Raw genomic sequence first — 25,296 nt, forward strand, 5'->3', positions numbered from 1 at the left:
TATGAGCTCCCTCCTCTGATTCCAGCTTAGGATGGGTTTTGAAGAACATAATCTTTACACTTTTGTGTTGAAATCAAAAAGTTTAGAGTAGAGAGTAAGGTGTCAACCCCTGGCAACACTGGTCAACTGCCTCACCCACCAGATTCCAGAATTCTCTTCATCCTCACAGAACATTAGATGACCATTACCCTGGATCATAACACAGCCCCTTCCTTAAACATCAGTAAATATATAACTATACACATACAAAAATAAATGCATAAAATTATGAAACAACAGCAGTTAAAAAAATGAAATGACATAACATCTGTTTTACACTTAACATGTTACAGTACAAGCCTAAAAATCATTGGTCACCCATCACATGCAAAACATTCTCATCCAACTTCTTTGGTTTGTAATTCACTTGACCACTAGTTATTTTTCCTCCCACCGGCATTGGTTTATAACGGACACAATCACTTGTTCTTTTTCTTCCTGCCGACATTTGTATCAAATCTACTCTTTTCTGTCTCTATCTTTTCCCATAACCAACACTGCATCTCATTACAAGATGAGACATTCCTAGCATTCCACCACCTTCCAACATTCAACAAAATCATGTTTCCTTTCATCTTCTTTATGCATTTTGGGTTAGATTATTTGGACCTGCCCTTTGTACGAGTCGTCTCCACAACATGTTCTTACTGAATAGCCTTCCTTAAACATCCTCGGCGTTCTTTTCAACTTACTATTATGTCTATATACATATTGATTCTTGTATCTTTTCACCCTTTCACACAGATCCTGTTCATCCTGTAATAGCCGGGTCTGGTGGCTCGGTGAACTAATGCTTCCACTGCAGGGGCCTGTGTTTGACCTCATGGTCACAGGTTCAAATCCCGGTGGGTCCACTCAGCCTTTCATCCATTTGAGGTAAAATGAATACCATTGAGTTGGGTAACAATATACATCTGTTATTTCAGCACCAAGATGCCCCGTTATTGGAGTGAACGTGCGCTTTACAAATACGCATTATGTTATTGACAACTCCAAAATTCACTCATTTCATCCCCACACCGCCGATGTGCCAGCCACTCTTCCTTTGAGCAAGAAAAATGGTGTTTCTCCTGTAACATTATGCCGTGTAGTTCGGTAATTCCACCATGTGTTTTTCACCTCTTGTCGCCAATTCAACCTTCCACCCATTGCCAAGTGAATACACTCACCCAACACATGATTAAAGAACTCAAAAAATCCATTCCTGCACTGGTGATAAACTCAAGTTCTGAAATCCCTAATCCCCTCTTTTTAAAGAAATTATTCAAGCTCAGTCACAAATTGTGGACCATAGCCTGAAATGATTTCTGCTGGACAACACTCCCTCCTGAACACTTCTTCACAAAATAATATCACTCATGAAGGCAACTTCAGGCCATTTTGAATAATAATCTACCATTACAACAGCAAATCCATTATCATATCCCAAAGATTTGAACAGATCAGTGATGTCAATGGCAACTCTTTCACATGCTCGGTTTGGCAATGTTACAAGCACAATGAGAGTTTCCACCATCGTATGAGTTTGATCACTGCATGTGCAAGATATACTATTACGAACAAACCTCTCAACTGACCTATCTATACCAGGCCAATAAAAATGTACCTGAGTTTTCCTTTTCATGCCAGACATGCTCCCATGTCTCACATGTACCAATTCCAACAGTCCATTTCTCAAATTTGTAGGCACCACTAGTCTGTCCCCTCTACGGAGAATGCCATTTTCCACAGGGAGTTAGCTTTTTTTCAGTATGCACCAAATTTCCAATTAGTAATTTTTCCATCACCAGTTGCAGAACTAGACCACAACCACTTGCTTGTTTTCATTCATCCTCACTAATGGCTTCAGCACTCACCTCCTGTACACTAGATACCAAAAATTCATTGTCATCCTCAAAAACATTGTCCTTCAATGCCACGCACGAAAACCAATGTGCATTGGCATTCTTCACACCTGGCACATACCTAGGGGCCGATTCTGATCCTGGATTTTTATTTTCCATACAAATAGGATTTGTATTTTTTCCATACAAATTGTAAAAGTCCCTTCCAACCCGTGTAGTACGATTCGTATGGGAAAAATACATACAGATCGGCCCGATCCTTACAAATCGGATCGGGAAAAGCTGTACGACACGGACTTGTAAAAAAGACCATACAATTTGTAAAAAGGCTGTCCAACCCGTTAAGTACGATTCGTACCGGGTTGTCAGCATACGATTTATCTGGAAAATGGCCTGTATACGGGGAATGACTCGTACCGGGCAACAAAGCGAACCCCTATAAGCCTCGCACCGTGGTATGACTCATTCTGGGGGTACGACTCATACCGGGGTATGGGTCGTATAGGGGTATGAGGTGTACAGGGGTCCCCCACATGCGAGACGTGCGTACCCCAACATTGCGCATGTACGCACCGTACGTATGCGATTTTGGGGTACGGTGCGTACGTACGCAATTTTGGGGTACGGTGAGTACATACGTGATTTTGGGGTACGGTGTGTAAGTACGTGATTTTGGGGTACAGTGCGTACATACGCGATTTTGGGGTACGGTGCGTACATACGTGATTTTGGGGTACGGTGCTTGTACGGTGCGTACACGACCAGTACCCCTTCATCGCCTATGTACGCACTGTACCCCACTTTCCATGTCATCCGTACGCACCGTACATACGCACCGTACCCCTGTATTCATGGGGTGTACGACGCGTACATGAAGGGGTCTGTCTCGTACAAGGTTTTTCCCGCTCTTTTTGGCTCTTGTAAAAAAAGAGCCGTACGGAGTTCCGTTTGTACGAATCGTACTTGCCGGGTTGTAAACTGCTGCCGGGAATACATGGGAACGTCGCGTACAGAGCAATCCGAATCAGAATCGCTTGTATATACGAGTTGTAAGGTCTTTTTTACAATTTGTATGGAGTGCGTCTATTTGTACGGATCGTACTTCCTAGGTTGTAGGGGCCTCCTTACAAGTACGAGTTGTATGGGCAAAACGCTCCATACCACGATTTGTACAGCGTTTTTCCAGGATTGGAATCGGCCCCTTAATGTCAAAGGTGTACTCTTGCAATTTTTACAACGATTTTGCACTTTGAGGTGTTTCTCTAGCCACACTTCTTTTTGGAAACAGGTATACCAATAGCCTATGATCAGTGCGCAACGCAAAATGATCCCCCATACATATTTCCTAGAATGCTGTATACTCCACCAATAAGCCAATGCTTCTTTTTTATTAGTTGAATACGTGCCCTCCGCTCATCCCAACGTTCGTGATGCAAAGGCAACTACTCTTTCTACTCCATTCTTGTTTTGCATGAGAACAGAACTTAACCTGTACACACTGGCATCAGCAACTACAATAGAATACTGGCATGTGAATCGATTGGTTTTAATGCCACTGCCTTGATGATTGATTCTTTGATTTTCTTGAACGCATTCTCACACTCACTCGACCATACAACCTTAACAAACATTGAATAATATTCTGCCAGACCGTGAAAGTAGCGCAGTTGTCCCTTATCCTTTGGTGAAGGTGCCCTCTCAGTTGCTTCTAACAACTTTATTTTCAGTTTCACTCCTTCCCCTGATAGGGAATGTCTCAAATAATACACCTCATTCATCTCAAAATTTATTTATTTATTTATTTAGGATTTTATAGAGCGCACAGCTACCTCCGACGGAGGTGTCCCGGCGCTGAAGACATAATCTCAGGAGGGTCGAGAAGGAGTGAAGTGAGATCATTAGATCTGTGAGAATAGCCAGGTCTTTAGTTTTTTTCGGAATTGGGGTTCCGACGTCAGGAATCTTAACTCTATGGGAAGCTGATTCCACAGTTTGGAGGTGGCTACTGCCAGGGCCCTTCCTCCTGTACGTGAAAGGCGAAAACGGGGGCAGATCATCAGGCGGAGATGATTGGATCTTAAGTTTCTTGGTGCTTGTGAGAACCTCATTCTGCGACGTAGGTAGGTTGGGCCTCGGTCATTAAGCGCTCTGAAGGCCAGAGTTAAGGCCTTGAATTGAATACGGAGTTTTATAGGGAGCCAGTGTAGTTTGATTAGGTGGGGTGAGATGGAATGACGGTATGGGATATTGCAGATCAATCTGGCCACAGCATTCTGGACTTTTTGAAGTTGGTGGATGAGGTAAGTAGGGGTGCCTACGTATAGGCTGTTGGCATAATCCAGATGAGCAGTGATGAGGGCATGAACTACCGTTTTACGGGACTCAAGTGGTAGGTATGGGATGATTTTTTTTATCATTCGAAGTTTCCCGAAACAGGCTGATGTAACTTTATTGATTTGAGTTTTGCAGGAGAGGGAGGTATTGAATTGAAAGCCAAGGTTGCGGGCGGTTTGAACTGGTTTTGGGGGGGGTTGAGTTCAGTCGGCCACCAGAGATTGGAGGGTATAGGCGATTTAAGATTGAAGAACAGGACCTCGGTTTTGTCAGTATTGAGTTTTAGATTGTTAGCCGACATCCAGGAGGCGATGTCGAGCATACAGAGGCGAAAGTTGTTAAAAGATTTATCAGTGTGTTCTCTGAAGGAGAACACTAGTTGGGTGTCGTCAGCGTAAAAGGTTACTTTGACGCCCCAGGATTCAACAACTTTAGCCAGCAGTTTGAGGTACACATTAAATAGTAGTGGGCTAAGGGCAGAGCCCTGTGGGACACCCCAGATTAGCTGTTTTTTGGAGGATATAAAAGGTCCTAGCATCACTTGCTGTATTCTGTTTGTGAGAAAAGATTTTATCCATGCGAGAGGGGGCCCGCCGATACCAACTTCTTGTAGTCGAATCAGAAGTTTGTCGTGTGAGATGGTATCAAACGCAGCGGATAGGTCGAGGAGGACCAGCATGGCCTCCTCTCCCTTGTCCGTGCATTCCCGGATGGATTCGGATACCTCTAGTAGCGCCGACTCAGTGCTATAGTCTGGTCTAAAGCCTGATTGAGTGTCGTGGAGTAAGGAGTGGAATTCCAGGTAGTGGGACAGTTGTTTTTTAACGGCTTTTTCCAGAACTTTTGCGGGTTTGGGTAGGAGTGAAATAGGTCGGTAGTTGTTTAGACAGGAGGGATCAATGCCGGTCTTTTTTTGAAGCGGAATTAGCATGGCGTGTTTCCAGGCAGAGGGAACAACCCCAGTGAGTAATGAGGCGTTCCAGATGTCCAATAGAGGGTTAATGATGATGGGGGCAATTTCATTCATGATCAGCGCTGGGGCAGGGTCCAGGGGTGAACCAGATTTACAGTCCTGAAATAGTTTAAGGGCCGTTTCTTTGCTGAGGGGCTGGAATGCGGTAAATGTATGAGAGCTGTTGAGGGTAGAATCTTTGGTGGTATCGGAATCTTTCTGAAGGATCGCTGCCGCTATGTTGGCAATTTTTTCTTCGAAGAAGTTAGATAGGTTTTCACATAATGTCTGTGACATGGGCACTGGAGTGGAGAGCGCGCTGGGGTGAGTAAATTCTTTTACTATATTAAATAGGGTCTTGGTTGAATTTTTTGCCTTGGCAATTGTTTCGGAAAAGTATGTGCTCATGGATTGGCGTTTGAGTTTGCGAAACTCTTTAAGACTTTGTCGATAGAGGGCCTTAGCTCCTGTATCATAGTTCTGTCTCCATTGACGTTCCAGCTTCTTGCACAAACTTCTGTGTGCTCGTAGTTCTTCCGTGAACTAAGGGGCCGATGGTTGTTGTCTACGGGAGAAGAGGCTTTGAAGAGGCGTGATTTTCTCGATAGCGGACGTAAGGTCGCTGTTTAATGTACGCACTGCTTCATTAAGGTCTTCCGGGAGAGGGAATAAACTATTATGGTAGTTAGGTTCTATGGCAGTAAGTGTGATTTTGTGCCATTTTCTGCCCTGAGATCTGATGGAAGATTCCTGTTTTGTAATTAGAGTTCGGGATAGCTCAAAGGGTATAAGAAAATGGTCGGACCAGGATAGGGGAAGGGAGGGGAGGATTATGAGTTTCTCGCTGTTCGAGAAAATGAGGTCGAGAGTATGACCTGCTTTATGAGTGGGGCCATTTACTTTTTGCGTAAGATTGATGTTTTGCATAGATTCGAGGAGTTGGGAGGCGCGGTTACAGCTACTTACATCAACGTGGTGGTGGAAGTCTCCCAGCACCATGAAGTGGGGATGTTTGAGGGAGAGATCTGCTGGGACAGCCATTAGCTCTAGGATAGCACTTCTTAACACCAATTGTCAATCCGGCTTGCTCCAACTTACCCAACGCGCATTCCATCACAACATTATGTTGCATGACATCAGAACCCTAAACTAGAATGTCCTCCTGGAAACACAGCACATTTTTTTAACCTGCTAAAACATCTTGCTTAACCCTCTGGAATACGGTGGATGCTGAAGGCCAGACCGAAAATCATTTGCACAAATTGATACGCTCCATGTGATGTTCTAAAGGAGGTCAGATATTTAGAATCAGGATGCATACATATCTGGTGATAGTCATTCGATAAATCCAAAGTTGAGAAATTCTTGGCATCTCTCACTTCCATCAACATTTCATTGATGTTTGGCAATGGATGGCGATCAACCCATATACACTCATTCAGGTCCCTGAGATCAATACACATGCGTAGTTTACCATTACTTTTCTTGGCCAAAACTACTGGATTTAACTGCTTCAATAGGTTCAATAACCTTCCATTCACACAATCTGTCAAGCTCTTCCTTCAATTGATCCCGTAATGCTAATGGCACATTACGAACCTTGTGCACTTTTGGATTAACTCCCTCCATCTGTACAATGCGGTGTTCAATATTTTTCAAGCATCCCAATTTCCCTGTAAACAATTTTGGAAATTAGGACCTCCATTTTTCATGCTGCCTGTGTTCTATTAAAAAAACTTGATCGAGATGATCAGAGTCTAGGATCATTCCCAACATGTGCTGTTCTTTCCAGCCCAGGAAGACTTTGCCCTCTTTACTTCATACAGTTTTACCAACAGTGCATCTATTCTTGAACTCTACTTGAGCTGTGAAGTATCCCATCACTGGTAACAGTCCCACACAATACCCTTTAAGTTCTACATCCGCTGGTAATAATTCAAATTTTCCCACACTCTATCACAGTGGTTGATCATCAAGTGTGGAAGGTGAACAGGAATCCGCCCACATCCAAATTTGTTTTCGTTTGACTGTCACCTCACACTTTGGTGGACTATAACCAGTTCCAACAGGAGACTTAATATTACATGCAACCATGACTTCCCCACTATTATCTTTCACACAACCTGTTTCAACATCATCTGCTATGTGCTTTGTAATGCCACATCTATAACACTGTTTACCTCTATCTTCAGCATATGTTTTCACCGCATGGAACTAGTTATTTCTCCCATTTTTCGTTTGTGCTACCATACTGACTTCATTCCCTTCTAAATGATCTGCCTTTACTTTCGTTTCGCATTACAAATAATGGGGTAACCAAAAAATCGTCACAAGACCTGGGTATAATGCGGGAATAAAAGAGTATTGGTCCGTGACTTATTTATGGAGAACTAAATTCAATCTATCTAGTGGGTGCTGCATTCATATTCAACACTAGTTTTTAATAGCATGTAGAGAACCACTACGCACCAAGGATATATTTCAAAGACATACAATGAATATGAAACAGGAGCGCCAGAACAAATGTAATTACATTAAAGTCTGTTTATTCTATATACTAGAATTAAATCCCAATTTTATATTTGATATAATGTTCCGAAAAGGAAAAAGGGGGGGGAAATGGGCGTGCTCGTGGTGAGTAGGTGTAGGTGAAAGTCAGTGGTTAGAAAGTACACAATTCAGATAGTTTTAACAACAAACTGGTAAAGAAGGACAGTATAGAGACACCTGTCCATTGTTTTTGTAAATTTTTTTTTTTTTTTAAAACCTTTATTCACATCAGATAGGTACAGTCAAAATTCACCAATCGTCACGGTCGAGCATAGGTACAGAGGTAGAATAAACAAACAATGTAATACAGGAGCAATGCGGATGCACACCTCATAAATCTATGCTGTAAATCAGGAGACCTAAGTACCAACACGGCCACAGGATTAGGGAAGGCTTGCGTTTTTTAAATGAAAGAAATGCAGGATCTGATGCCACACAATGAGACCTCACCAAGGCCAGAATCCCACATGAAAAAGGATATTCGCAGCAGGATCACCATAAGCAGGACATTATGTCAGGACGTAGAAACAGGATTTTCAATAAACATTACATGTCCCCACCCAAACAATATCCGCCCGCCGTGCAAGAAAACAGTATAAAACATATACCACATACCCGATCCAGAATAACGCACGGCGAGTTACCTCTAGTCAGACCCGCGAAAAAGAAAGAAAAAGAAGAAAAGAAGAAAAACAAAAAGTGAAAAAGAAAAATAAAGGCCATAGAACAGAAAGGAAAAACAAAAATACCCCACCCCTATCCCCCCACCCTGCACCTCTGCATACGGCTACGGCCTACCCCCCTAGCAGCGTGCCTGTCGCCCCATGTCTAAACCCGAAATATAGAGAAGAGAGATAAAGAGAAAAGAAAGAGACAATATTCCACACAAGATAAAGAAAAAACAAGGAAAAAAGGGAAAAAATGAAGCAAAGCCCCACGATAGGGAAAATTGAAAACAGGGAGGGACCCCAATACAGGCCCCCGGCCATCCCCCCCGCCCGGGGCCCCTCGTCAACATAATATTACCAAAGTGGACAATAAGCATCAAGAAGCAACAAGTTTAGAATCAGGATTGCGGCCCAGCCCCTCAAACTACCCGAGCAAGATGGAAAACACCCCACGATGAGACAAGGAACAGAACGTCATTGATGCACATGAATCACGTAGCCCTGAGCATAAGTATGCCACAAATATCAGGAAGCGGGAGAAGGCAAGTAAAATTCGTATCGAATGGGCAGACCAGATTCGAAAAGAACAGGAAGCCTTGCAATGTTCCAGGTAATTGCGTTATCAAAGTGTATCCGCCGCCATTTTATCCGTCTGCGATCCGGAGAACAGTGCGTAGCATAACAAGGGCGGCCATTTTGTAGCGTCCGGCACCCACAGTAAGACTCTTCACCAGGAGATACGAACCTCCCCTTTCGTCGCCAATAGAGTCAAAACAAGGTCTCACCATAGCGCCTGGACAATAAGGCCGAGCCGGGGCCACATAAACAGTGTCCCGCAACAAGGAGACCAGCGGCAGGTTGTCTTCCCCAGTCCGGTGATAACGGGCTCATCCCTGTAGCAATCCAGATCCGGGTCCGCCCTTCCAGCGCACGGGAGGCATAAGATCCCTCTCCCCTCGATCTATTTTGCGCGTCGCCAACGCCATATGCGGATACACCACCGCGCCACACTACTCACAGGAGGGACCCCCAATAGAACGCCGCATCAACCAGTGTCAGGGCCGCCCGCCCTAGGATCGGAGAAAGGGGGACGGCGTCAACAGTTCCAAAACGTTAGCACACAATAGAGGCATCGCCCCCACTTCGTGGTGCGGGAGCATCGACGGGCCCCCCCCCCACAGTCAGGATGGTGCAACAGCGGTACAGCTCCGCATCCAGCTCTGAGGAACTGTGATGCGGAGTGTAAGCAGCGCGTCGCAGGCCAAGCAAAGTCCCATCAGAGTAGCAAAAAGTAGTCGGTAAATGTCCAACTCCATCGGGGGGCGGGGGGACACCAAACCAGCTCCAAAGGACAGCATATGTCGTGCCCTCACGCTCCACAGGCAGCACTGACGCCAAGTTCTTGGGGGCGGGCCGACCAGCATAGCGTTCACCGGTACCTTCTGGGTCCGCGCAGCCGTAGTTATTGCACTTCCAGGCGGCTGTGAGATCACGCGGGGTCCCGGCTGCAAGGCTCGAGCAGGCCAAAATCACGGAGGTCCGTAGCTTCGCTTCCAGGGCACGGAAATCACTCGGAGTCGGGCGCATCTGCTTAGCGCACCATCCGACGCACGGGGGCACCGGAACTGTGCGGGGCGGGCGATGGGATCAGGCGGCGGGAGAGGAGAGCCGGCGGAGCCGGGAGCCCGGGCGACCATCTTGGCCGCCGGTCCGGCTCCGCCCCCACCTGTCCATTGTTAAACATATTTTGAACAATACTTTTTTACAGAATTTTATGCATCAATGCAATGTCGGAAAATAGGCAGGGAGAAGCGGTACAGGCCTCGTGTTGGTGGAGAGCGTTGACGTTTCGACTCGACTAATACAAGGAGGGTAATTTGGGCCTCTGCTGCGAGTCTCTTCAGGACGGGGTAGGACAACCTGAGAATAGAGAATGCTTGATTATTTGGGTGCTGAGAGACTAGTGGGAGTCTGGGGATAAAGGTAGTGGTGACACTGACCTATTCCTGGTGCCGCAATGGCATCACAGGTGTGTCAAGGATCCAAGCTGGGCTGGTAACATCTGTGTAAAACCGTGCCAAGGTAAGTATGGTGAAGCATAGCGTGACCTAATGCTCAGTAAAAGGGTTAGTGGATCACTCACCCCCTGATTAAGGTGTCTTCCACTTGGATAGTCCAGTCTTGTGAAGTCCTCAATGGAAGTAAAGGCCCTAGAGTTGGGCATACATAGTATCCAACGCCCGAATAAATTGGGAATTTCTAAAGAAAACAGACATATGGGTAGGTATTAAGTGTCCCATATGTAGAAAGCAACATATCACAAGTCGGAACAGTGAAAACATCCCAGCACACTGGGATGAATGCCAACAAAACAAATGTGTGGGAAATGAACAGTTACATAACTCAAGGGCACGGGGGTCCCAATGCGGCAGTGTTACCTCAATATGAAGAACGGGCGCAGCCCTCCTCGCGGTTGTCGTCCTGCCGAGTTCAGAACACAGAAAGAACTGGCAGACGGCAACCGGTAATCGTTGCCTACTTGCGTGATCAATTACTATCTAGACTGTACATATTGACACTATAATGCGCTCCTTTTTCATGTTTGTTTCTGTAAATTACATCGGACTATACGCCGTCACTGTATATATCTGCATTGTATTATCGTTGCTTATTTGCATGTTTAACTATTTTCTACACTGTATATATCCACACTGTAAGTCGCACCTTCTTTATGTGTGTTTTCGTAAATCATATCGCATTTGTAAGGATCCATTCCCAACACCGACTTCTAGATATATTGCATGCTCTGAGCAGCCTCGGCATCACCCAGCCGCACTTCACCTTTGACCCCACAGCGGTGGGAGCATGCTCTGTGCAATCTGGGTTCCATCCTGTCATGACTCTGACTCCTTACGTGAGCGCTACGTGCACGTTCTATGGGCCGTCATCGCCCTTCTTGCATTTAATGAGTTACTGTCTGCAAGGTCATTCCTTGTTCTGAACTCGGCAGAACGACAACCGTGAGGCGCGCTGCGCCCGTTCTTCATATTAAGGTAACACCTCTGCATTGGGACCCCCTGTGCCCTTGAGTTATGAAACTGTTCATTTCCCACACCTGTTTTGTTGGCATTCGTTCCAGTGTGCTGGATGTTTTCACTGCTCCGACTTGTGATATGTTCGTTTCTACTTATAGGACACTTAGGGGGTCATTAGGATGGCGGATTTCCCGCATACTCCGGGCCGGCGGAAGCCACCGCCGGCCCGGAGTATGCGGGAAATCCGCCGAGGAGGCCTGAAAGACCCACCGCCAAATCAGGATGGCTGGTGGGTCTCCCAATCCGTCCGCCGCTTTACCGCCGTGGTCGGAAGGCGACCACGGCGGAAAAGCAATAACATGGCTGGCGGTGTCTATCAGACACCGCCAGCCATATTAGGATGCAGGGTGAGTCATGCTTTTCCGCGGCGGCTTTTCCGCCGTGGAAAAGCATACGGACAGTCACTTTGGGGGCCCGTTGCGGGCCCCCGGGGTGAAGGTTGCGTGGGGGGTGCACATGGGGGGTACCTATGGTACCCCCCTGCCCTTGCGTGCACGAAGCGGCAAGCACCGCGCGGTGCCTGCCGCTTTTTGCATGCAAATGCACACCTTTCGTTTTTTGCATTGCGGCGGATGCTGCTTCAAGCAGCATCCGCCGCAATGTAAAACATACAGGATGTGACCGCCAGGGTGGCGGTCACATCCTAATTGCTATGGAGGGACCGCCGCTGCCCATGCGGACGGTCCCTCAAACTCAGGGGTGGCGGACGGACGCAAGTCCGTCCGCCATCCTAATGACCCCCTTAATACCTACCCATATGGTGCAGAGTAGGAATATTGCCGCAAAAATATCGTTGGACAGAAATATCGTCGCAAAAATATCATGGGGAAGAAATATCGACGGCAAACATATAGTTGACAAGAATATCGACTGACAGGTTAGTAATATCGATTACATAAATATCTTTGTAATAAATATCGTTTACAAAAATATAATTTACAAAAATATCGATTTCTTAATATTTTATGTATTTTAGTGTTTTTAATGAGAATTGTTTGTTATTTTATTATATGTTTTAGAGTTTTACCAGTTATTAATTTATTTTAAGTTTAATTCTGTGTTTTTAGTTCCGTAGCGTGTTGTGGGTTTACAGGATAATAGGGTGGGAAGTAATTACATTTTTTAACATTTATTGAATAATTAATGTGTTCATTGACTAATTAATAACAGTTTAATAAATAGTTAACTAATTTCAATTAGTCAATAATTAATTAGGTTAATTGTTTAATTAATTTTAGGTGTGTGTTGTGGTGTTTATATGTGTTAATTATGTGAAGGGTGGTAAGTAATTACTTTTTTTATTGATTAATTATTACATTATTAAATTAATTACCATTAATCAATTAGTAATTATTAAATGTAATTGTGTAATTAATTTTAGGTGTGTGTTTTCGTGTTTATATGTGTAAATGGTGGTAAGTAATGAATTTTCTATGGATTCATGAATAAATAAGAATACATGTAAATGTATGTATTTCGATTTATATAGCGCACGAATCACCCAGGGGTCTCAAGGCGCTTGCTTAGGGAACCCGTCCTGTGAGATACCCCGGCAGGGTTTTCACAAGGTGAAAGCCAGGCATCCCGCCGCGAGGGGCCGTAGTGGAGATTAAGCAAGCTATTGCCCAGAGTCGCAGAGTGTGACCCCGTGAGTCGAGTAGGCACCGGAGCGAGAATTGTCGAGTCCGTGGAATTTTTGAGCCCGAGACCCGCCGAGGCGGGGAATCGAACCCTGGTCCACGGCTGATCTCAGCTTCCGGGTCTGCCGCCTCTAACCACTGAGCCACGCTTCTCCACTCCGCATTCATTTTCATTAATTAATTAGTAATCATTAAATTTAACTGTGTAATTAATTGTAGGTGTGTGTTGTGGATTTTATAGTGTTAAATAATGTGTATTTTTTAATATTATAATTGTTAATAATAATATATTTAAATGTATATATTAATTATGTTAATATTGGATATTCAATTTAATAAAAATTTTGATGGTTTTGTTTTTTATTGTTTTGTGGATCCAGCTCTTTTACTACTTTTGCACTCACTGCAGTGGGAATAGTAATTTTTACCCCTACACTATCCAGCGCTTTCCCTACTGTTGCACTCACTGGAGTGGGAATAGTAATTTTTACCCCTCCGCTATCCAGCGCTTTCCCTGCCCACCACATATCCCACACAGGCAGGTGTGTACTTACACGCCGATATTATCGCTCAGGTGGTGGGTCCTTAGTCAAATTGCCACGCTGCGAACTGTAAATGAAAACAAAAGTTACCCCCGACCACGTCAACGCTCAAAGGTAACATCGGCCTGAATAGAAACTGCTCCAAATCTGCTGTGCTTCTCAGGATTCCATCCTCATCACAACTTTTCGAGAACGTAATATTCACACTTTTGTGTTTAAATAAGAAATTTTATTAAGAGTACAACATAGGATGCCAACTCCTGGAAAGCGCTGGTTAACTGACCACCCACCAGATTCCAGAATCCTTGTCATCCTCACAGAACACTGGATGGCCAATACCCTGGATCATTACAGTGGGGCCTCTGAAATCCAAATCCACAGGAGACTGCAGGCTAATCTACAGCACATTGTAGGCTGCAGATGTGTCTGGGCTGGACTGTTTGCTTCTGTGCTCAAAGGTTTTATGTTTTAAATTCTCTTTGTAGTATATGTAATGTGCACTTTTGTAAGGATTAATGAATAGCCTTATTTTAGCCCTCAAAGTGAAGAAGATAAGGAAAAGTAAAGTCTCAAGCTAACCTCCTCTTTCCTGTTACAATATTCTCTGAGCACACAAATAATATAGGCGTCAAGATTGTGGTATCAACAGTTCTTTAATCCAGTGTTCAATTCCACCCTTGTGCTTGGACTTCCCACTTGCCAAAACGTGTTTGGTCTATGTGTTGTCAGTATAACAGCAGACTACATCAGGGCTGGACATATATGTGTTGTGTTTCTTCTAATAATCGGTGTGAGGAAGGCATGTACTGTGTAAACATTCCAAAGGTCAGAAACAAAAATATGTTTGCCTTTAAAGGGTTGTAAGATCTAGTATCGTCATTGGGTGTGAGTGGTCGCGTATGAAACTACCAGTCGGCATTGAGAAAGCTGCAGCTCGAGTATAAATCTACTCGAGCGGCAGAAAACGACTGCTTGCACTGTGCAAGATGTGGTTTGCAATGATTGCACAGTGTGGACAAGCATCCGGCACTGTGCAATCAGTGCGAACAGCATTTTGCACAGTGCACTATGCAGTGCGCGTAGCTTGCGTAGTGCAAAGTGCACTTTGCGTAAGTATGCGTAGCGCTACTATGTAAACTACGCCCAGGGTTATAATGCCTTTAGCTTAGTTGGAAAGGTCCACACCAAGCAATCCATGTGACGAACATTGTTTTTTTATTTTTTACTTGTTTTTATTGAAAGCACTGCATCAGAGCACATCGTAAACATTTGTCATTTATATATTACATTATAACAATTCTTACTTTATACTACCATCTCTACTCGTGTGGTGGATTACTATACACTGCAGTGTGCTTTGAGTTTAAATAGTAACTATGGAACATAAGCAAAAAACAAAAACAGCAAATTAAAGATGGAAATACCCCCTGGCAGCAACCGGCAATATCACTGTTCAATATGCGGACGGTCAGTTAATTGGTAAAACTAGTTTAAGGGTTTTGTGAAAGGGCTATTGGAGTGTTTCTGCGTTGTGTACCAGTGAATTTTGGGTGGATGGCATTGTAGGTACGTTGTCACTATCACTTTGTCGCAGCAGACATTTCTGTTAAGATTTGTCCTCTTTCTATCAAATCTCTCTCAGCATTCTCATCCACTCTTACTGCCCTGAGGCGCCACTCCTCCGCCACTCCCCACTCACGTACATCATCCTTCTATTTTTCCAGCGTAGGGTGCGCCCGATGGATCCAGTGGTTTGCAATCCGTCTCTTTGCCAGGACCAGACCCTGCATTGCAAACCTATGTTGTGTCCCTTTCTTCGGCGTTGGGAGTAAAACATAATATACATTGTTTTATGGAGGCTTCTATTCACACTGCTGTGGCTGTGCGAATGGATTGTACCACCCGATTCCAATACATTTGTAGATGCATGCAGCTCCAGGTCATATGTAAGAATGTGGCGGGTCTGTACCGCATCGTGGGCAGGAAGGGGTTGGTCCTGGGGTAGACCGTGCCTGACGCCGCAGGGTCAGGTATGTGTGATGCAAATAATGGAATTTGGTGAGCTTCAACCTCCCATTACTTGTTGCTTTGGCCACCTGTGCTAGAGCTCTTTTCTGCTCTCTAGCGGTCAATGGGCTAGGTAGTTCCTCATCCCATTTCCCCCGATTGCCGAAAGGTTAGCCCCATGGTCTTTCTTCAGTGCTTTATATATAGGTGAGATAAGGTCCTCACTAGAGCCCGGATCGAGCAGCATCATCAACGTGCGCGACTCCTGCTGCTCCTCTGGCAACGTAGTCCACATCTCACGAACCGTAAGCGAGATCTTTGCGTATTACAGAAAGTGCCCAGCTGGTATCTGGCACCAGTCTTGTGCCTCGTCAAATGTCAGAAAGGCTCCGTTCTGGTATAGATCTCCCACCAATTCGCATTCTTCCTCATACCAATTCGAAAAGTCCATGGTTGCATGAAATCTCTGGAATCCCCGCAACCACCGTAGCGTGCTGGCATACAGTGTCCTGTGGAGAACCAGCACAACTGCCTGCGCCCAAGCCTCCGTCACCTTTCATATTATAAAAGGTCAATCTTTGGGAACCCTTAAGTCCATCATAAGGAACCTCTGTAACTGCCTCCCATCATTCCAGCTCCCCAGTAACTCTGTCTCCACCGTACGTTCCTCCATACACAACTGTGCTGCGTACTGTAACAAAACCTGCTATATGGTTTAATCTGAAATCAGGTAAGCCAAGGTCTCCTGCGTCCATATCCAGCTTGAGCGTCTATAACTTAGCTATGCTTCATCCCCCCGCCAACACCAGTGAGGTCAGGAGACCATTTAATGCGTCAAATGTGGACTTTGGAATTCTATAGGATTTCTGCAGAACATAGAGGCAGCGGGGGAGAAGCACCATTTTCGATACTGCCACCCTCCCCATAACCAACAGTAGCAGTTTGTTCCAAAATGATATCGATGCCCGCAATCCTGTAAGAACTTTTCCTATGATGAGTTCGAACTGGCTCTCTGGCCGATGGGCCACCTGGATGCCCAGATATCGGAAGTGATCACATTCCCAGTCCAATCCTACCACGGGAAGGTCCTGGGGGGCCTTACGCGCAAGACTTGCAAGCAGAAATAATATTGTTTTCTGCCAATTAATTAGAAGGCCAGAGGCCACTCCAAATGAGTTTAATGTTTCCAGGGCCACCAGGATCACCTCTTCTGGTTGTCTAATATAGACAAGCGCATCGTCTGCATACATGGAAACAGCATGCATACGGCCATCTACCACTATACCCCATAGTGCCATATCTCTCCGCAGTCTCACTGTCAAGGGTCCCATTGCTAGTGTGAAAAGTAGCAGGGATAGTGGGCATCCCTGTTGTGTGCCCCTCTCGATCTGTTTACTCTCTGACACCTGTCCCCCATTCCGCACTCTGACTCTCGGTGGGTAATAAAGCAGTGTAATCCATGCAACATATTCCCTGCCAAACCCACTTCTTCTCAGCACCTCCCAGAGATATTCCCACTGCAGCGTGTCAAAGGCTTTTTCGATGTCCAGGGCGACAACTGGCACCCTGAATTCGCTGTTAGCCACCGAGTGTAGGACGTGCGATAATCACTGTAGGTTAATATGTGTTCCCCTTCCCGGTATAAGCCCGCACTGGTCTTCATGTTCCAGGGAGGTCACAACTCTTCTTAGTCTCATGGTCAGGACCTTAGTCAACAATTTAGCATCTAATCCCAGCATGGATAGGGGACTGCATGCAGCTGGGTCTTCTAAGCTTCTACTGGGTTTGGGGAGCATAATCACCTGCGCCTCTCTCATGGATCACTGCAGACATCCAGCTTTTTTGGCCTCCTATAGGGTTTCCAATAGGCGTGAGAGGAAAACATCTGCATATGTCTGATAGAATTCAGCAGGAATTCCATCTGGGCCTGGTGTTTTACAGTGAGCCATGGCCCACAGTGCTTCCTGCAGTTCCTCTAGTTGGAGTGCTGCTTCCAATTCCTCTCATTCTACCCACATCCACTACACATGCAGTCATCCAATATGTCTCTTCTGTCAGGTCAGGGATAGTGCTCCGCCTGGACTTGCATTGTGCCCCACCCCAACCCCAGTCGTCACACACTTCCACACATACCACTATCATCCCTGTCCACTAATACCCTCAAAGCTGATACCAGCCAGGAGGCACGATAATCCAGAAAAAGAAATAAGAAGAGAAAGAAATAGAAAAAAAACAAAGTGGGAAACGGCAGTGTAGAAAGATCTAAAAAGAAAATAAATAGGGAAGAAGGTGCTGTCTGCGCGTTCAGCAGCTGTGTCCATCTGAGTGCACTCCTCCATCTACAGAGTAGAGGAGGTGAGCACCACCAATGCTTAGTGCATTGTTCATCAAAGAGGATACAATCTGTGATACAGTCTCTGCACACAGCACCGAAAGGAGAAAATGTCTGGGCGCGGCAAAGGAGGGAAGGGGTTCGGCAAAGGCGGTGCCAAGAGGCACCGCAAGGGGCTCCGGGACAACATCCAGGGCATCACCAAGCCACCTGTTTCCCCTCTTCTGTTCTGCAGTTCTCCGGGTTGGTGGCCTGTGGCCGTGCTCCCCTGTCTGCTCCTGCTTTTGTCTGCTCTAAGTTTTTGTGCATGGTCTGGCCGGGTTGGTGCCTGCCTGGCCTTCTCGGGCTGCTGGGTGCTGTTGGCTTCCTGGTCTGTCTGCACTCGTTGGGGTTTGCTCCCTGGGTTGTTCTGGTCTCGTCTGGTTCCCATGACTGGGTATCTGCTGGGGTATTTTTACACATCCTGGTGGGTCCTTCAGGGGTCCTGTGACTCAGGGTCTGCGGGCTTCCTGCTGGTTCGGGTTGGCCTCGGACTGTGCCTCCTGGACTTACTGGCTGGGCTGTCCCTTTTTGGGCTGCTGTTGGGAGTGTTTTGCCGGGCGTTTCCTGGTTCTTTCTTTGTTCTGGTGTCCTGGCTTGCTTCTGCCTCCCTTGCTTCCCCAGGTTTTGTTCCCGGTGTGGGTCAGTTTGGGTGCCCCACCCTCCCCCTCTCTGGTTGGGGTGCGGTTCTGTGGTCCTCTTCCCTCTGTGGTGCCGTCATGCCTGGCTGCGGGTAGTCTGGGGTTTCCTGCTGCTTGATCCTCTGCCATCTCTGCCTCCTCCAGCTTCCGCTTCGGCGGTTTCCTCTGTTTCTTTTCCGGCCTTCTGTGTGGTCCGGCGGTGGTGTGCTGATGGTTCCCTGTTCCTCCCTGCCCTTTGCTTTGGCCTGGGCATTGTGTGGGCGCCTTCCGGGGTTTGGTGGGGCCTGCGGGTCCTCCTGCATAGTCGGGTTGCTTGGCTCTGGACCTGGCTTCCTGGTTCCTTTGGCGTTTGTTGCCCTGGTTTGTGCTGTTTGCTTGGCTCCTCTCCGGTGTTGCTGGGTTCGGGCTTTGTGGTCTTTTGGTCTGGGTGCTGTGCTCTGTTCTCACGCCCTGCCTTGTATTCCCTCCCTTTTGGGGTCGGGGGTTTCTGGGGGTTGTGGCCGGTGGCTCTGTGCACGCCCTTGTTGGGCTTGTTCGCTGTTGGGTTCCGGTCTTGTTGGCCTCTCCTTTGTTGGTCGGTTTTCGGCTGTTTTCATTTCTGGGGGTGTCTCTGGGCAGTGGTCTTTGGGTTGGCCTCCTCTGCCCGTGCTGTTCTGGGTTTGGTGGCCTTCCTGGTATGGTTGGTGGCCTCCTTTCCTGTGGGATATTTTGGCCTCCTGGGGTTTTCGGATGTCTTTCCCCTTCCCTGTCTTTCGGTTTGGTTCGGTTGTCGCTCCTGTTCGGCTCCTGGAATCTTCTTGCTTCCTGGGGCTCCTCGGCGGGGTTTTGTGGGTTTTCCACCTCTGGTCTCTTTGGAGCCGGGTCTTTCGGTTTGGTGTGGTGGGCCGGTTTCTGGCCTGTGCTTTCTCCTTCCTTGTTGGTCTGGGTGCTTGTGCCTGCGCTCTGTTGGCCATTTCTTTCTTTGGCATTCTTCGGGACTGTCGGGGTTTGCTCTGTGTCCGTGTGGATGTAGGGTCCTATGTGCCTTCCTGTTGGTTCTGGGCTTTGCGGCCTTGTCCGGTGGGTTGCTTTGGCGTTTCCTTTGAGTCTTGGTCCCGGTTGCCCTGTTTCCGGTTTCTTTGGTTGGCGGCCTCCTTGTTGGGGCCCTGGCCTTCTGTTTGTCTCCGGTCCTTGTCCCTGCTGTCCTGTTCTGGGTTGCGGGCCGGTTGTTTCCTGCGGTCTCCCTTTCCTACTTTCTTGGTGCTCCCTTGGGTTGCTGCTTTTGTTGTGGTTTCCTGGGTGTGCTTGTGGGTGCGGAAGGCCGGTTTCTGCTTGGCTATTCTCCACTTTGTTATGAATGGGACGAGGACATATGGGACCTGGGGGTAATGCTCTATTACTTACCGGTAATCTTCATTACTCCAGGTCCCGTTGTCCTCATCCCATTCATACGCCCTCCCTCCCTCCCGGACGGCCGGCCTTCCTGTCTGGGCTTGGTTGGCTGGATGCTGGGTAAGTACTGCTTATGTACTCTCAGTGGGAGGGGCAGTATTAGGGTCCCAGCATTCCTCTTGTTTTTTTCTGTCGGGAGATGGTCATCTCCACTTTGTTATGAATGGGACGAGGACAACGGGACCTGGAGTAATGAAGATTACCGGTAAGTAATAGAGCATCATATAGGAGACAGAGCGTGAGGTTGCAGGAGGGCACTAGACTGTATTTGTGCCCAAGGAGAGGTATAGTACATTGGAGACTGGATGCATCTGAATGTGTGTGTGCAAAGTAGTATGTGTGTTTGTGAAGGGCACAATCCAAGGAAGACATTAGGGGCCATATGTACAAGTACTGGCGAAACTATAGCTAACGCTAGTCATGTCCAATCCCAACGCCGTATTGCAGTGTTGCTGGCTGCCTACTTTCTGTCCCTGGAAGCAGACTCAGGAGAGCAGGAGCAACAAAGACACAGGACCCAGCCTTGAGGTAAGATTTCTCTCATTCAAATATTTGCATCACCAGCTCACACCCCCTCCTGCGTCCACACCACATCCAGTGTCATTTCCAGCGTTTCCCACCTCCCAGCTGTCCAGTCCCCCGCAGCACTTTTCAATGGCAGCCACTGTGGCCCATGCGCATGGAACGCCTCAACTTCAAGATCCAGACCAACCCCAACCACATCCTCTACAGCACCCTCATCTGCAGGCCACCCGGGACCTGGACATCCACTCTCTGATACAATTGTAGACGTCATTGCACACTCCAGGCTTGCCCATCCACTGATGACATCCTACTCGGAAAACTCAAGTTCCACCTGGACAACCCCAGTTACCAGAACACCAGCTCCTCCTGGTGAAGCTCCCCAACATCAGACTCAAGCAGTTAGTCACCGCAGCAAGCCACATAGCATGACACACTGTCGACCACGTCGCCTCCACCAGCACCAACTTCAACTACAGCCACACCATCGTACTCTCCTGAACCGGCCATCATTGTATACAGATGTATGACGTTACAATGCACACTTTTACAACGCATACCTTTACAACGCATTTTTTACACCGCAACATCCATTACAATGCACACCATTACAACGCATACCATTACAACGAATTCTTAAAAAATACCTTTACAACGCATTCCACTACAACGCATACTACATTTACAACGCATACCACAACGCATTACATTACATTGCATATAAGGTAAGTGTTGGATAGTGTAGGGGTTAAAATTACTATTCTAACTCCAGGGGGTGCAACAGTAGGGAAAGTTTTGGATAGTGTAGGGGTTAAAATGACTATTCTAACTCCAGGGGGTGCAACAGTAGGGTAAGTGTTGGATGGTAAGTTTTGCGTTGTAATGGTATGCGTTGTAATTACTGCGTTGTAGTGGTGTGTGTTGTAGTGTCATGCGTTGTAATGACTGCGTTGTAAATGTATGCGTTGTACTGGATGCTGCGTTGTAAAAATTTCGTTGTAATGGTAGTGCGTTGTAAAAGTTGCGCTGTAAACGTTGTATACCTTGTATACGTCACATCTTCATCATGCCCACTGTACACCATCCCCATCATCGCCCCCCCTCAAAAATGGAACAGGCAAACCTAGCACCATGTTACGGCGTATTTGCAAAGTGATGCATGTAGGCATTTGTGTGACCTTGTGAAACCCTGTGCCATATCATACCTGCATCAGGTATGATGTGCAGGTATGATGTACTCAGAGTGTGCGTTTCCATGCGACAAGGCCGCACAGTGAAATCCCTCAGATTTCACAGCGACAGTTGTAGGACGGCATTGAGTCAGTACTTTACGCCCGCCTGACCTCCAAAAAAGGTCCAAACATTGGCTACATGTTTGGACCTTTTTTGGGAGATATATATGAATCTTAAAAGAAACATCAAGTCTGTGATATTTGTTACATGAAAATTTGAAGACAGCAACAAATAAAAGAAATAATCTTTACAACGACGAATACGTGTGGAAATATGATTTAATATTGAGTGCCCAGGACTGACTTTGAACTGATTTTTGGGAATTTCCCTCATATTTGGGAAGGGTTTTGTGGTTCCGTTTTGTCCTTGGAGCACCATTTACAAATATTGAGCCTGATATACTTTAATACCCTGTTCTATACAATCCTTTACCCTGACACTTTTCTGATTTATCAAAATCAAAGTGCTCAGTATTTCAGAATTTAAGTGTCTAATAAGTGTAGGGTGTGCATTTTTAAAGAATCACGATGCATTAAAATAACGCATCTCAATGAAGAGGTGCCCAGGCACTTTGCTGTGTGTAATTGCTCAAAATCATATTGCGTTCACGTACAAACTCACCGATACGATCCGGAGCTTCACATGTAATGTGACTTAGGCGGCATTATTAATGGTCGCCATATTGTTTACTTATATACACAAGAGTCATAGAAATGAGACTGCACTAGCTGATATCATTCTCAAACATATAAAGGAATCTTCGGCGCCTTGTTGTAATGCCTTTGAACAATCAATAAAAAACACACATTTGTGAATTCAACAAACTACAGTTTGCACAAATGCTAAAACCAGAGAGGTAAAATTATTCTTCAGTTCATTTAAAACTTCCTACACTTATATTGTTACATGTTGATAGCCGAATGTTGCTGGTTGTAGGGATAATCGTAAATAATAAAAGTAGTAAATGCCATTGACAAAGGCCTTTTAAAAATAGTTTCTTAAAAGTGTCTGGAACCAGTACTTCAGCAACGGAAAACTGATAAGAGAAGCACACGAGAGGAACAACATAATAAAGACCGTGAAATAGTGTGCTGCGGCCAATAGACATGGTGAAAAAGTAAGTGACAAGCACATGAACCAATGAAAAGCACTGAAAGTAAGGGGGCAGGATGTAGGCCCCTTTTTAGATATATATTTAATGCAAAAGATTTCACAAGTGCAGGCTCAATCTAAAAATGTTGTACTATAAAAAGGACTGTATAACTACTGAAATGGTGGCCACCTAAAATATATTGAGTTCCAGCAGTAATGCACAATATAAAGCAAATCTCAGGAAACTGATGTCCATCTTGTATGAAGTTATGATTAAAACTCACCTTTAGAATATAGCACTATGATGCATGCCCCCATCAGAAATACTGTACTAATGGATGTGCAACGGTGTCCTTCAGAATAGTATGCCATCAAATAAGTTTCCCCAAAACATTATGCCCAGGCAGTGATGAAATCCTCGACAATGACGCAGGACCTCACTCTGCAGCCTCGCCCCATCTCAGAACGGACACATTGCGTTCACTGCACAACGCATTTTGATGCAGATCCTCACAACGCTCCGCAAACCAGTACTTAAGGTACGCTGTTTAGCGGGCCTAACTGACTCTCTGTAGCTGGTGCGGCCTGAACTTGTGATTTTGTTTTCAGTCTGGGGCGGTCAGATATTCACAATTGGTGCTTTACGCATCTTGGGGCTATTTTTTACTAAAATCTTTTAAATTGCATAACTTCAGTTCTACTGATTGGATTTTTGTTATTTTGGTCTTGTTTTATTTATAATTTACTCTCTGTTTCTAAACTGGTGTGAGATCTTTTTGTGGTGTTTTGAAGCATTGCACAAATACTTTACACATTGCTGCTGAGTTAAGCCTGACTTCTCTGTGCCAACCTACCTGAGGGTTGAGCACAGGTTAATTTAGGGTTTGCTTTGAATTGCACACTAACCAGAATTGTGGTTGCTGCATGAGGAGGATTTCACCCCCTTCAAACAGTAAACCAATTTCTTACAGAATGCCAACAGAAGGTAATTCAGAAAACCAAGAGGGGTGACGGCAAAATGTTTGGGGATGACCTTGCAGAGAGGGCCAGGTTCAACAATATTGTTAAAGAATATTACATATCACAGAAGAGGTTTTTCAGGAAGGACAAATATTGTAATCTGCATCTAAAAGTACAATTACTTCCACTCTTTCCCCTTTTCACCCCATATCTTACAAAAATGAAATATGTTGACCAGCCATGAACTCAGGTAAAGTACAGTGGGATGCGAGAGAAAACAGAGACACTGGATAAACCACAATAACTCATCACACTGCCAGGCATGGACTTCTACTGGTTACATTGTGTATCTAAAACAATATAAGATTTTTTAGCAATTGTGAATATCATGTTACATGTAGAGTAAGAATATAAATTGATATACTGTCATAATAGGTGTACATTGCAAGCTCTCTTGTCTGGTGAGGACTTCTATCCGTCCTGAAACTGGAATGTAAATAAGACTTGATAAACTCTGTTATCATGACATGATAATCTTTCACTATATTTAGGGCACGTGACTAGCTTTGATTTAATTTTCAGACTCTGATGCATGCAATGTTACACATTGGATATACGTTCTGCAAATTGAAATGTACAAATGTTAGTATATAATACCATCTCTAACATTAAGTTAATTACCTCTCTTTAATTACCAATACCTTAAAATAGCATGCACATCACAATATATAAAAGTCTTTAGTGATAGGATTCTTTTCTTTAGCTTTAGGTAATAGGGATCCCAATGTTCAGTCATTGAATACAGTTTGACAATCCGTGTTGATCTTAGATTCAGTATTTTTACACTTAAGTTAGTTTTTTATTCATAACTTAATTTATGAAAACACTTGTCTATGGGTAGTTTCCTATTCCAACAATACCTTCCATTGCAAGTTGTTCACTTCCAAAGTTTCTGCTATCATTAGTAACAAGATCATGGTTGCAACAGCAAAGTATCTCAGTTATTTAGCAATGATGCAGTGAATCATAAGGAAACTAATACTTGATCATCCAAGATAGCTTCTGCCATTCCAAACAAAGTTAGAGTTCAGGATTCATGGGAAATGTAGTTTTGTTTTTGTCAGTCACTTTCCTATCGTGCATCACTGAAAGGCACAGAGCTTTTCACCCAGCAGCTCTAGCATTTCTTTTCCTTGAATTGATTCAAAGTATGATGATGCTTATGTACTAGCAGAGGCATAAGCCGCAGGTTATCACAGGGCTGCACAAGTACCTCCAGCCCATTATGAAATGCAAAATGTGAGCTTAATCAACTGTTGCACCTCGAGGGCACTTGTATAATATGCTCCAGATTGTACTCTTGTTGAAACTCTTC

The 25,296-nt window shown here is 45.4% G+C and overlaps 1 protein-coding gene across 2 annotated transcripts in view; it reads right to left on the minus strand.

Moving 5' to 3' along the window:
* Positions 1 to 25,296, minus strand: part of LOC144808584 (adenosine deaminase 2-like) — a 468,380-nt gene that overhangs the window by 25,401 nt on the left and 417,683 nt on the right. The window lies entirely within an intron of this gene.

This window comes from Lissotriton helveticus, chromosome 1_1 (genome assembly GCF_964261635.1).
Source record: "Lissotriton helveticus chromosome 1_1, aLisHel1.1, whole genome shotgun sequence".
NCBI lineage: Eukaryota > Metazoa > Chordata > Amphibia > Caudata > Salamandridae > Lissotriton > Lissotriton helveticus.